This window comes from Nicotiana tabacum, chromosome 19, assembly GCF_000715075.1.
Source record: "Nicotiana tabacum cultivar K326 chromosome 19, ASM71507v2, whole genome shotgun sequence".
NCBI lineage: Eukaryota > Viridiplantae > Streptophyta > Magnoliopsida > Solanales > Solanaceae > Nicotiana > Nicotiana tabacum.
In genome coordinates, this window is record NC_134098.1 from 120,248,777 (window position 1) to 120,262,220 (window position 13,444).

The 13,444-nt window shown below is 37.9% G+C and overlaps 1 pseudogene; it reads left to right on the forward strand.

Annotated features, from left to right (window-relative positions):
* Window positions 1-13,444, forward strand: part of LOC107822783 (long chain acyl-CoA synthetase 6, peroxisomal-like) — a 30,540-nt pseudogene that overhangs the window by 6,592 nt on the left and 10,504 nt on the right.

The window sequence follows — 13,444 nt, forward strand, 5'->3', positions numbered from 1 at the left end:
AGGAAGGCACTCTTGACATCCATCTGGTGAAGAGTGAATTCAATGTAAGCAGCAAAAGCTATGAGGAGTCTTATTGCTTCCAACCTTGCAACTAGAGCAAAGGTTTCATCATAGTCTATGCCCTCATTTTGGCTATATCCTTGAACCACCAATCTTACCTTGTTCCTTGTAACTATTCCATCTTCATCAAGTTTGTTTCTGAAGACCATTTTGTGCCAATTACTGACCTGTCCTTGGGTCTTGGTACCAGATGCCAAACTTGACTCCTTTCAAATTTGTTGAGTTCATCTTGCATTGCATTTACCCAATCTGCATCCTGCAAAGCCTCAGCAACATTTTTAGGTTCAATAAGAGATAAGAAAGCAGCAAAAGCACAAATATTCTTTAATAAAGATCTGATTTTTATTCCAGAGGTTGGATCAGTAATTATGTTCTCAATGGGATGAGAACTCGGATACTTGTAAGATTTCACAACCAGCTGGTTTCCCCGTGATGTTCCTTCATTTTTTAACAGGTTCATGGACAGGTTCCCTTGAAGTTTGAGGATCATTTCCTCTTTGTTCTATTCCCCCTATCATGTTGCCCTAGGTGGAAGGACATGTTCCTTCTTTTAGTGCAGCTTCAGTCTGGGCTATGATTTCATTTGAGTTTCTCACCAGCCCAATTGCTTCATCATCATGTTCCTGTCTCTCAGAAAGAATGTTAGTTTCATCAAAAACCACATGAATACTTTCTTCTACACACATAGTTCTTTTGTTATAGACCTTATAAGCTTTACTATGTGAAGAATATCCCAAGAATACTCCCTCATCACTTCTGGGATCAAACTTACCTAGGGAGTCTTTACCATTATTGTGCACAAAGCACTTGCATCCAAATACCCTAAGATGGGATATGTTTGGTTTTCTCCCTTTAAGTAACTCATAGGGAGTCTTCTCTACAAGAGATCTAGTCATGCACCTATTTATGATATAGCATGCAGTGTTTATAGCTTCTGCCCAGAAGCTATGAGGCAGTTTACTAGAAAGAAGCATAGTCCTAGCCATATCTTCAAGTGTCCTATTCTTTCTTTCAACTACTCCATTTTGTTGTGGAGTCCTAGGAGCAGAAAAATTATGATTTATGCCATACTCATCACAAAATTCAGCAAATTTAGCATTCTCAAATTCAGTGCCATGATCAGACCTAATTGATGCAAGTTGATTACCTAGTTGTTTCTGAGTTTTTCTAACAAAAGAGGTAAACATGTCAAATGCTTCATCTTTAGATGTTAAAAACAATGTCCAAGTAAACCTAGAATAATCATCAACAAGCACCATCACATATCTTTTACCACATCTGTTTAATGTTCTCATTGGACCACAAAGATCCATATAGACCAGTTCCATCGTTCTGGTGGTGCTTACCATTTTCTTGCATTTAAAAAAGGATCTTACCTGCTTCCCCCTTGCACAAGCCTCACAAACTTTATCTTCCTTGAACTTGATATTAGGTAGCCTTATCACCAGGTCCTTGGAGACTAATTTGTTGAGCTGACTTAGACTGGCATGTCCAAGTCTCTTGTACCAAATGGGGGATCATTATCCAACACACTTAAGCAAGTGAGTTCATTCTCTGAAAGTGTGGACAGATCTACAACATATATATTGTTCACTCTTTTTCCCTGCAAAACAATCTTGTCAGTGGTAAGATTAATCACAAAACATTTGGTAGAGGTGAATGCCAACGTGTTACCTCTATCACACAATTGTGATACACTTATTATACTGTACTTTAGTCCATTTATCAAGTAGACATTATCAATCGAGTGAGAATCAGTCTTACCTACCTTTCCAATCCCAATGATCTCACCTTTCTTCCCATTTCCAAAGAAAATATTACCTCCTTTGAGGTCCTCAGGTGAAAGGAACTGGTTCTTGCTTCATGTCATATGCTTTGAGCAGCCATTATCCATGTACTATATTTGGTTTCTCCCCTTCACTTGGACCTGCAAAAGAAAATCAAGGGTTAGTCTTAAGAATCCAAACTAGTTTGGGTCCTTTTCTATAGGCAAAAGGATGAATCAAATTCTTTTTAGCCCAACTTGGTCACCTATTTTTCCCTTGAACAAATTCTTTGTTCTTTTGACTTGCCTTTTATTTTGCAGTGCATTCACTTTTATAGTGACCTGTTTTACCACAGTGTGTGAAAATCTTGTTCTCGGAATGTGTGAGGTACTTGCTTTTAGGATCCCATTTAGGTGCCAGGTTCCCAAAGCCAAGTCCGTTTCTATTGCTAGTATGATGTTTTTGTAGCCATGAAAGTGCATCGAAGGACCTGTTCCATTTACAAGTTCTGTCTAGCTCATGCTTGACCTTGCTTAAATCCTCCTTTAGAATTCTTACCTACTAATCCCTTTTATACAACTCATCTTTCATTTAACCTACGTTTTCTTCTAGAGTGAGTTAGGTGTGATCAGCTATCCTTTTACATGTTCATAATTTCAGTTTTAGATTTTCAGATCTAAGCTCTAGGACAGTTGAGTCAAGTGCATGAACCTCGTTCTTCAACACAACGTTTTTACTTATAGTTTCACTAACCCTAAGTTTCAGGTTTTTGCACTTAACCTTCAAAATCACACATTCTTTAGACAACTGTTCCTTTTCATTGTTTACATACTCAGATTCATCAGTCAGTTCTAGAAGTAACTCAGACAACCTTTTTTTAGACAATAATTTAATTTTATCTTTGAGATGAATTACACTTACCTTAGTTTCTTCATCAGATTCTCCAATGGCCGTAAGTGTTTGTTCATCCCCAACATCATCATCTGAGCTTTCTCCCCAAGAAGCGACCATAGCCTTGGTTGATCCTTTGTTGTTGCTTTTCTTGGGTTGAACCCGTACCTTCTTCTTGTTCCTTCGTTCAGCTCTTTCCTTCTTCCACTCAATTTCCCATTGGGGGACAGTTTTTGATGTGGTGATCAGTCTTTCCACACTTGTATCATCCATCATTGGCTTGCTTCTCATGAACTTTTGATTTACTATAACTTCCACTTCTTGAAGGACCCTTTCATCTCCTCAAGTACTTCTTGAAGTCATTGGTAATCATAGCCACCTCATCATCTTCTAGATCAGAACCTTCAGTGATTCTGAGTGCCAGGCTCCTTTCCTTCTTAGGTGCATCCATTTTCAGAGTTTGTCTCCTAAGTTCATAAGCGGTGAGATTTCCAATTAACTCATCCAATGGGAGAGTAGAAATATTCTTTGATTCCTGAATGGCAGTGATTTTGCTCTCCCAAGTAACAGGCACAACCCTTGTCAAAATCTTTTCAACTCTATCTTCTTCAGGAATAATCCTTCCAAGAGACTTTAGTTCATTTGTCAATGTTGTGAACCTTGTGTATATCTCTTCAATGGTTTCCCCTTCCTTCATGGTAAAGTTCTCATATTGAGAATACAGTAGAGTTCCTCTAGACCTCTTCACTTGAGTTGTTCCTTCATGGGCCACTTGTAAAGTGTCCCAGATTTCCTTAGCAGTGGTACAACTTTGGATTCTACTGTACTCATTTTGACCGAGTCCACAAACAAGCCATTTCTTGGCTTTAGCTTTCTTCTCCTATTTCCTCAAGTCATCAGCAGTGGAGTCAACTCTTGTCTTTGGCACCTCTACTCCTTCGGCATTTATCTTCATGGTAGCCAGTGGGCCATCTGTGACAATGTCCCATAGCTCATAGTCTTCTCCTATGATGTGATCTCTCATCTTATTTTTCCACCAAGAGTAATACTGGCCGTTGAAGAGTGGTGGCCTAGCAATGGATTGCCCTTCCCAGTTTTCCGGTGGTGCACTCATCTTGATCTTCTCCTAAGGTGTTAGCCTCTTCAAGGATAACCTGCTCTTATACCAATTGATGTTTTATACGTCAATGCCACACAAGAGGGGGTGATTTGTGTGGTGTCTAATTTTCGCATGTACTGACTACAGAAAGACCTGGATCTTCTAAATGTTCCTTAGCCTACTGTTGTTGAAATAGTAAATGCAGAAAGTAAAGAACACAAGTATTTTTACGTGAAAAATACCCGGCTCAAAAGGTAAAAAAACCACGATCTACTACTCAGTAGGATGTTTCCCCAACACTTCACTAAATCAATGAGCCAAAACAACATTTACAAAACTTTTTGTAAACCTAAGGATTAACTCTAATCCCGTTGTGGCAACCAGCCTCTAACTGTTGCGACAACTTCAAGTTAACTCTAATTTGAATACTCAGAGTACCTATTACAATTGCCTCTAGATAAAGCTGAAAGGTACAATTTGAAAACCACCTACTATAATTGAACTAGAATAAAAGACAGACACTTGGAACTGGTTCTTCTATTTTTGGTTCATGTAGCTTCAGGTTCGCACACTTGAATCACACAAGAATTGTTTGCAAAATGCCTTGCTATTTTGCTCTCAACTCACGTTTAACTTCTTCTTTTGTGCGTGACCGTAGAATGAGAACATCCTGCAATATATATAGTTAGTAGAATGGGAAATAACTTGAGTTCTAATGCTACTCTTTCTTGGTGGAAGAGTTCTAGTTATCCTCAACTTCTAACTCCTCTCTTATCTTGGATAGTGTTCTCTTTGAGTAAGGAATCCTTCTCCTTATCAATTATGCAACCTTTTCGATCAGGAGATAATATAACAAGTTAAGCTTATCTCCTTCACATGCATTCCTCATGCTCGAATTTGCCCGTGTCTGTGTATACATGGGGGAGCCTGGTTCATGCCTGAGCTTCCTTTGTCAATCTTCAAAATAAAAACTTCACTTGGGCCAACACGTGCTCTTCTCCCAATGCTGGTACCTTATACTAAGTAAGCCTGCTTTCTTTAAGACTGTAATATTTCATCTGTAAAGAGATATAAACTATTTGAGAAGGCTACTCTAATGCTGGTACCTTATACTAAGTAAGCCTGCTTTCTTTAAGACTGTAATATTTTATAATAGATACATCTAATTTAAACTTTTAATTTTCTACAATCCTTCTGCGTTAATGGTGAAAGTTGCTGAAGTTTTCGCTAATCTCTCATTTCTTTCACGAAATTTTCAGTTGTTGACCTTTTTATCAGAGATTCCTTCGGTACGTTTGATTGTTGTAAGAGCTACTGCTTTTCCTATTTTTCGTTTGGTAATATAATATGTGATAGCAGCTTGTTATATCTTTTGTTAAGTTGCTTATACTGTCTTTGATGGTGTAGGTAGTAGGGGGGATAGATGAACATCTCCCATCTCTTCCATCTACAACAGAAATAAAGCTCTTATCGTATACAAGACTGCTGAGTCACGTTCTTTAAATGATACATAAATATATTACTTGGACTATTGATGTTCTGAATTTGGTGCGTCTACCTGAATTCAAAGGGATATATTTGGTAGATATACCTCCCTCCTGTATTGGTAAAAATAAATGTTACACGTGGAGTTAATTATATGGTTGACATGGCAAGGCACGTGGATCACTAGAAAAGCGACAGCTGGAGAGGAGCACTACAAGTGACACGAGTCGCAGCAGATACGAACAAATCACCCACGAGGTGAAAAGAAATGGTTGCTCGAGTCTCTTTAAGTTATATGAAGAAGCACCGGTGGAATGAACCAAGACAGTAAAAGGGAAGATTCATGGATCTTCAATTAATGAGCGTGGATGATTACAAAAGTTACAGAATCTTCACAAACAGTTACGATTACCAATTATAACGTTTCATTAATGTCATTAATGCTCATAATGACTCGATCTTAAAAGGAAAAAGACGTTGTACTTGAAGACCTCTATATAAGGGAAAAAAATGTCATTTGTACAGACACGTTCTAATTATTATTGGAATATAATTACTTTCTTGTGCTTTCTATTGATTACTTTGTCATTTCTTATTCTAATTTCCTTTCTTATTTATGAGAGAATATTGAATTTCTTGATTATCAGTAACTCGAGTACTTCTAAAAATAGACTTTGACTGAGAATCTAATTCTTTAGTTAAACAAATTAGTTTTGTTACCGGGAATCTGATAATCTTCTCTTAATTTCCAAATCACTCTCTCTCAACTGAATTATGTCGAATGTCAATGACAACAACCAGCAGGTGGAAGGAACTCCAGTTCCGTCACCTCAAGGAACCCTACGCAATTCAAGAGAAGCATCAGCAGAAAGATCCACTACTCATAACAATTAACAATATGGAAATGAACAAACTGTCGAGCAGGATGCTGTGAAGCAGTTAATTGCTGAGTACGTGAATGATGCTCTCCAGACTTTCGTGAGGGGACTATCAGTTGTGGCACCCACACCTCCACCAAACAATACTGCAACTGTGGAAATTCCATTATCAGGGTTGGCTAATTCTGGAAGCGGAGGAACTCCCAATGAGTCACGTGATGGGAGACCAAGTGCGCCTAATAATTCTGATTTACAAACTTTAATACTAACCTTGCAAAAACAGGTGAAAGAACAAAACGTCTGTATTGAACAAATACCTGGCGTACCACATGTGATCAAAGGAGTTGATTTCGACAAATATTTACAACAACCATGGAAACCAAGCGCAGCTCCATTACCAATTCCCAAAAAGTTCAAAATGCCTGACATCCCGAAATACGATGGAACGACCGATCCACATGACCACATTACTGCATTCACCATGGGAGTAAAAGGAAATGATTTAACCAAGCAGGAGATTGAATATGTGCTGGTCAAAAAGTATGGGGAAACACTTACTAAAGGAGCGTTAATATAGTACTCTCTTTTACCTGAAAATTCTATTGACTCTTTTGTTGAGCTTGCAGATCTATTTATAAAAGAATAGTCGGGTGCACAAAAAATTGAAAAGAGAATGGAGGATATATTCAAAGTAAAGCAAGGAGATACAGAATTGCTAAGAGAATTCGTAGACAGAGATTCCAACGTGAAAGAATGTTGATACCAAGAGTACCTGACAATTGGGCAGCCATGGCATTTGCAAGAAATTTAAACGAGAAAACTTCAGAAGCTACGAGAAGGCTTAAAGAGAGCCTACGATAATTCCTTGCCATGACATGGAATGATGTCTATAATAAGTACAGTACCAAGTTACGGATAGAAGAAGATATCGTAGCTCAGTCAAGGGTTGAAGAAAAAACAAGTTCAAGGCGGTCAGAATCTGAGAAGAGGTTCGGTAAGAATAGGTACGAGCCTTATATGGGACCTTCGGGGAGAGAAGCTTGTTCCAAATTCAAAAATGTGTGGGCTGATCATAGGTTTGCAAATAGAGATTCGGTTCGTCATCGTCGAGATTCAGAAAAATCGAGGTGAACGTAACAGAGATGCTAATACAAACGCAAGAATTGGGGACTACAATTTTAACGTGAGTACCTCCGAGTTGGTCGATGTTTTAAGAACCATGGGGGATAAGGTACGATGGCCTAAAGAGATGAGATCAAATCCAAATAGAAGAAACCCAGACTTTTGGTGCGAGTTCCATAATGACCACGACCATAGAACATGAGACTGCAGATTATTACAAGGTGAGGTGGAACATTTGTTGAAGCAGGGCTATCTGACGGAATTGTTCAGCGAGAAAGGCAAACAAGCTTACATGAAAATAGGCAAGATCCCCCAAAACCTCCGTCTCCAAAGAGAACAGTAAATGTGATAAGCGGCGGAGAAGAAGTCAATAGCGTAACCTATGCAGCCGCGAGAAAAACAACAAAGTTCACAATAACTCACGGGAAGCGAACTCGCCAAACTCTGGAAGACGCCAATATAACCTTTGATGATGCAGATGCTGATGGATTAATGATTCCTCACAACGATGCACCGGTAATATCTTTACTTTTACATGATACTAATGTAAAACGATTTTAGATTGACCCAAGTAGCTCTGTAAATATCATTCTATTACGAGTGATGAACGAAATGCTAATGGATGATCGTGTAATTCCAAAAGCACGTTCCTTATCTGGGTTTGATACCTCAACCATTATTACAAAGGGAGAGATTGAACTAAGAACATACGCAGAAGGGATCATCAAAGAAACAAAATTTCAAGTGATAGACACGGATATGGCCTATAATGTGATTTTTGGGAGGCTGTGGATTCATGATATCGATGTTGTGCCATCCACATTACATCAGGTTATCAAATTCCCTTCAAAATGGGGAATTCAACAGATTCGAGCAGATCAACAAATTTCAAGGAGCATCAATTCGGTGATACAGCCAAGTAAAAAAAGATACGAATGCAAGTCAAAAAGATACGAGTGCAAGTCAAAAAAGATAAGGGTGCAAGTGAGAAAGATGCGGTAAATCAAATTTCAACAGAAATTGTATCAAAATAAACAGACGTGGACTCCATACCAGATGTAATTCAAGAGCCAGAGGAGAACAAAAACAAACATCGATTGAAGAGCTTGAAGTTGTTCCACTATTCGAACAATGGCCAGATCGAAGAATTCATATCGGAGCAAGGTTAAACCCAGATAGGAGAGTTAAGTTAATTGAATATTTAAACACTAACGCGGATTGTTTTGCATGGTCCCGTTCAGATATGATAGGTATACCTCCGGAGGTGATGACTCATAAATTAAATGAAGATCAATCATTCATAACTGTCAAACAAAAGAAGAGGAAGCAAGGATCATTCAAAAATCAAGTGATCGATGAAGAGGTACAGAAACTCTTAAAGATCGATTTAATACGCGAGGTAAAATATCCTAATTGGTTAGCTAATACTGTGGTAGTTTCGAAAAAGAACGGTAAATGGAGAGTTTGTGTGGATTACACTGACTTAAATAAAGCATGCCCGAAGGATTCATTCCCTTTACCGCATATAGATCAATTGATTGATGCTACCATAGGCTACGAATTATTAAGCTTTCTAGATGTGTATTCTGGTTATAATCAAATAAAAATGGACCCCTTAGACGAAGAAAAAACTTCATTTATTACAAACAAGGGGGCTTATTGTTACAAAGTCATGCCTTTTGGCTTGAAAAATGCTGGAGCCACGTATCAGAGGTTGGTGGCCAAGATGTTCCAAGAACACTTGGGGAAGACGATGGAAGTGTACATTGATGATATGTTGGTTAAATATACACAAGAGGAAGATCATTCTCAACATATTTCAACTACTTTCGAGATCCTCCGCAAATATAATATGAAACTGAACCTAGAAAAGTGCATTTTTGGCGTAGCTTCAGGTAAGTTTCTAGGCTTTCTCGTATCTAATAGAGGAATTGAAGTAAATCCTGCACAAATTAAAGCTATTAAAGAAATACCTAATATACTCACAAGCAAAAAAGGGGTACAAAGATTGACAGGTAGGATTGCAGCTTTGGGAAGATTCATTTCAAGATCTTCAGAGAAAAGCTTTAAATTCTTTTCAGTATTGAAGAAGCAAAATCAGTTTGAATGGACTGAGGAATGCCGACAAGCCCTGAAATATTTGATGGCATACTTAACAAATCCTCCCCTACTGTCTAAACCAGGGGATGGAGAAAGACTATTTGTATATCTTGCAGTTGCCGAAGTAGCTGTAAGTGCAGTTTTAGTAAGGGAGGACAAAGGTTAACAATCTCATATTTATTATGTTAGTAAATCTTTATTAGATGCTGAAACTAGATATCCTCATATAGAGAAACTAGCTTTACCATTAGTCATGGCAGCTAGAAAATTGAGACCATATTTTCAATGTCATCCTATCTCTGTAGTAACTGCATATCCGTTAAGGAATATTTTGCATAAATAAGAATTGCCAGGCAGACTAGCCAAGTGGTCAGTAGAACTAAGAGAATATGACATTATTTATCAACCTAGAACAACAATAAAGTCTCAAGTTTTAGCAGATTTTGTCACAGATTTTAATACAAAAATAATTCCTGAAGTAGAAAAGGAATTACAAAATTTTACTAGAGCTAATCCAGGTATGTGGACTTTATTTACCGATGGCTCTTCAAATATCAAAGGAGCCAGTTTAGGTATTGTATTAATCTCACCCTCAGGTGAAAGTATAAGACAAACAATTAAATGTTACCATATTACTAACAATGAAGCAGAGTATGAATCTATAATTACAGGTTTGGAACTAGCACGAGAAGTCTCCATATAGAAAATCATGATTAAAAGTGACTCTCAAATCGTAGTCAATTAGATGCAGGGGACTTACACTGTTAGAGAGGCACGAATGCAACAATACTTGGAAATGGCACGAGAACTGGTCCGGCAATTCCAATCATGGAAGATCGTGCAAATACCCATGGAAGAAAACGCAGAAGCAGACGCGTTGGCTAACCTTGCTTCAGTTGCAGAAGTAACGAGTGAAGAAAATGCTATTGTAATACATTTATTTCATTCAGCACTTGACCAGGATAAACATGAGATAAGCTTTAATAATTTAACCTGGGATTGGAGAAACGAGATTGTTAATTTTTTGCAGTACAGGATCGTACCTGAAGGCAAGAAAGAATCTCAAGTGCTTCGACGAAAAGCTGCTCGTTACTGCCTAATTCGAGATAATTTATGTCAAAAAATGTTTGGCGGTCCTTTAGCAAGGTGCCTTGGACCCAATCAAACGGAGTACGTGATGAGGGAAGTACATGAAGTACATTGCGGAAATCACGCAAGTGAAAGATCTTTAGTTAAAACACTAATCAGGGCAGGATACTACTGGCCTAAAATGGAAGAAGATGTGGAAACTTTTGTAGCCAAATGTGATAAGTGTTAACGATATGCTAACAATATGCATCGGCCTGCAGAGTTATTACATACAGTTATTTCCCCATGGCCATTTATAAAATGGGGAATGGATATAGTAGGGCCTTTACCACAATCTAAAGGAAAGGTACGGTTCTTATTAGTGTTAACAGATTACTTTTCAAAATGGGTAGAGGCAGGAGCTTTCAAACAGGTACGAGAAAAGGAGATGAAAGATTTCATTTGGTGAAACATTATATGTCGGTTTGAGTTCCAAAAGAAATCGTATGTGATAATGGCCCATAATTTATAGGCTCGAAAATCACGGAGTTCTTTCAAAGTTGGCAAATCAAACGAATAACCTCTTCACCTTACCATCCCGTGGCAAATGGACAAGATGAGTCAACAAATAAGATTATCATCAATAATTTGAATAAGAGACTAGAAAAATCAAAAGGGAATTGGCCTAAAGAATTACCAGGAGTGTTATGGGCTTATAGAACCACAGCAAAAGCAGCCACGGGAGAAACTCCATTTTTGCTTGTGAACGGTTCAGAAGCTTTAATCCCAGTTGAAATAGGAGAACCAAGCACGAGATTCACATTGGTAACGGAAGAGTCGAACGATGACGAATTAAGAACAAACTTGGACTTACTGGAACAAAGAAGAGAAGCAGCTTTAATACGGATGGCAGCACAAAAGCAAATCATAGAACGATACTACAACAAAAAGACTCACCTTAGGTACTTCAAAATTGGGGACTTCATTCTTAAAAAGGCTTTCCAATCAATGAAAACAACCAGAGCAGGAAAGTTAAATCCAAATTGGGAAGGACCCCATAAAGTTTGAGGTATCACTGGAAAAGGTGCCTACGAGTTAGAAACCGTGGATGGCAAGGTTTTACCCTCGAGTTAGAATGTTGTTCATTTAAAGAAATACTATTTCTGAGCAAAAGAAATACCCACAGTCAAGTATCGTTCAATTACGATTTTTGTTTTAAACAGTTAAAATTATACTAACAATTTTAGATGATAGGAAAAAAGCTAGCTCACACCAAATGATGATATTAGACTGGGTTGCAACCTTTCTGATGGAAATATAAAGGGTTAAGAAGTCATCATCTAAATTATATATACCTCAGAGTCCCGTATGTTTTTCCTTTTCAGGAAATGGACCACATGGAAGGAATAATCAAGTGCTCGAGATTTCATACTTCAAAGCTCAAACACTTGGGGGACTATATATATAAGGAAGGAAAAGAAGACTGGAAAAGTCAGAATTCAGGTCAAGCCTATGATCTACCCAACAAATCGAAAGTTAACAAATCGAAAGTTAATAGCAAAGTCAAGAGCCAAAAACACAATCTTGATTCAGAATTCAAGTCCAGCCTATGGTCTACCCAACAAATCGAAAGTTAAGAGCAAAGTCAAGAGCCAAAAACGCAAGCCTGATTCAAAAACCTATGAAAAATATACTCGTGGATGTAAATTTCAAAATCTTACGAATGGAAATATTTAGTCATGGGTTGCAAGATATACCCTTGAATTTTATAAAATCTGTTGTAAAGAAAACAGTTACGAAAGAGTTAGAGATGATACTTGAATACATGTAAAGTATTATACAATTTGAAAGTTCGAAAGATACAAAACTTCCTCAAAGTTATTCAAAGAAATGTGTGTGTTCCTATTTCTTCTTTCGTATGTTTACACCATTATGAAATTGAGACATCTTCTTCATTAAGTGTCGTTTATAAAAGGTCCTCTTTTATAAATCGTGCTTGCTTCAAAAAGTCACGAAGTACTGAAGCATTTTTAATGCATAACAAAAGAGTAGTACAGAAACTCGGAATAAAATATCATAGAAGTTTAACAAAAACTTAGAAGATGATATTATAATAACTTGGTTAAAACTAAGTATGAACGTAGTTCCAACCTAATTGTCTTGTACAAAAAACCCAAAACGAACTAGGGGTAAGATTTTCCAAAACATTACCCCCAAATGGGACCAGGGGTAAATCTGCAAATGTTCCACCAATAAAAAATATATATAAAAAACATTTCAAACTTTTTAACTTTCACTGTGGGGCAGAATCTGAACCGGTAGGATGAAAAGTGGCATCATCACCAGAAGGAAGAGCAACTTGAGTAGGAGAAGGTTGAACAATAGCCTCACCGGGAGCGATTTCATCACCCTCGAAAATGCCAACCTCTTTTCAATCGTCTCTCTAGTCTTTGCAATCTCAGCATCTAAGTCAAAGCCTTCCCGACTTACTTCCATTAACATTTCGAGGCGAGTGTTCAAAAAAGCCCAGCTAACATTAATAACGGCTTTATCTTCAAGGGCCTCATAATCTTTTTCCCACTACTCAACCTCAGCTCTTAATTCATCCTTCTCATTCAAGGCAGTATCATAAGAAGCCTGTAGGGGGGATAGAGATCTCTCTAAAAACCGAACCTTGTCTGAGGATACACGAAGATCTTCTTGATTTTGTGCGAGCATTTGAACAAGCTCCCCAGAGTAAGCTTCTTTTTGGTTTAACAAATCCTTTAAGCTCCTAATTTCTTCAGAAGCCTTGGAAAGTTTCTCAGAAAATAAAGACTCGAGAAGATTCGTATCTTTGCCCGCCTGATTGGATGAGGCCTTCTCAACCGCTAGTTCCGCTACCATAACCTTTACTTGTTGCTCTAAGGTGCACTTTTCTTCCTCTAAAACCTCCATCTCAAGTTGAAGCCCCTCAAACTGTTCTTTCCAGTTGT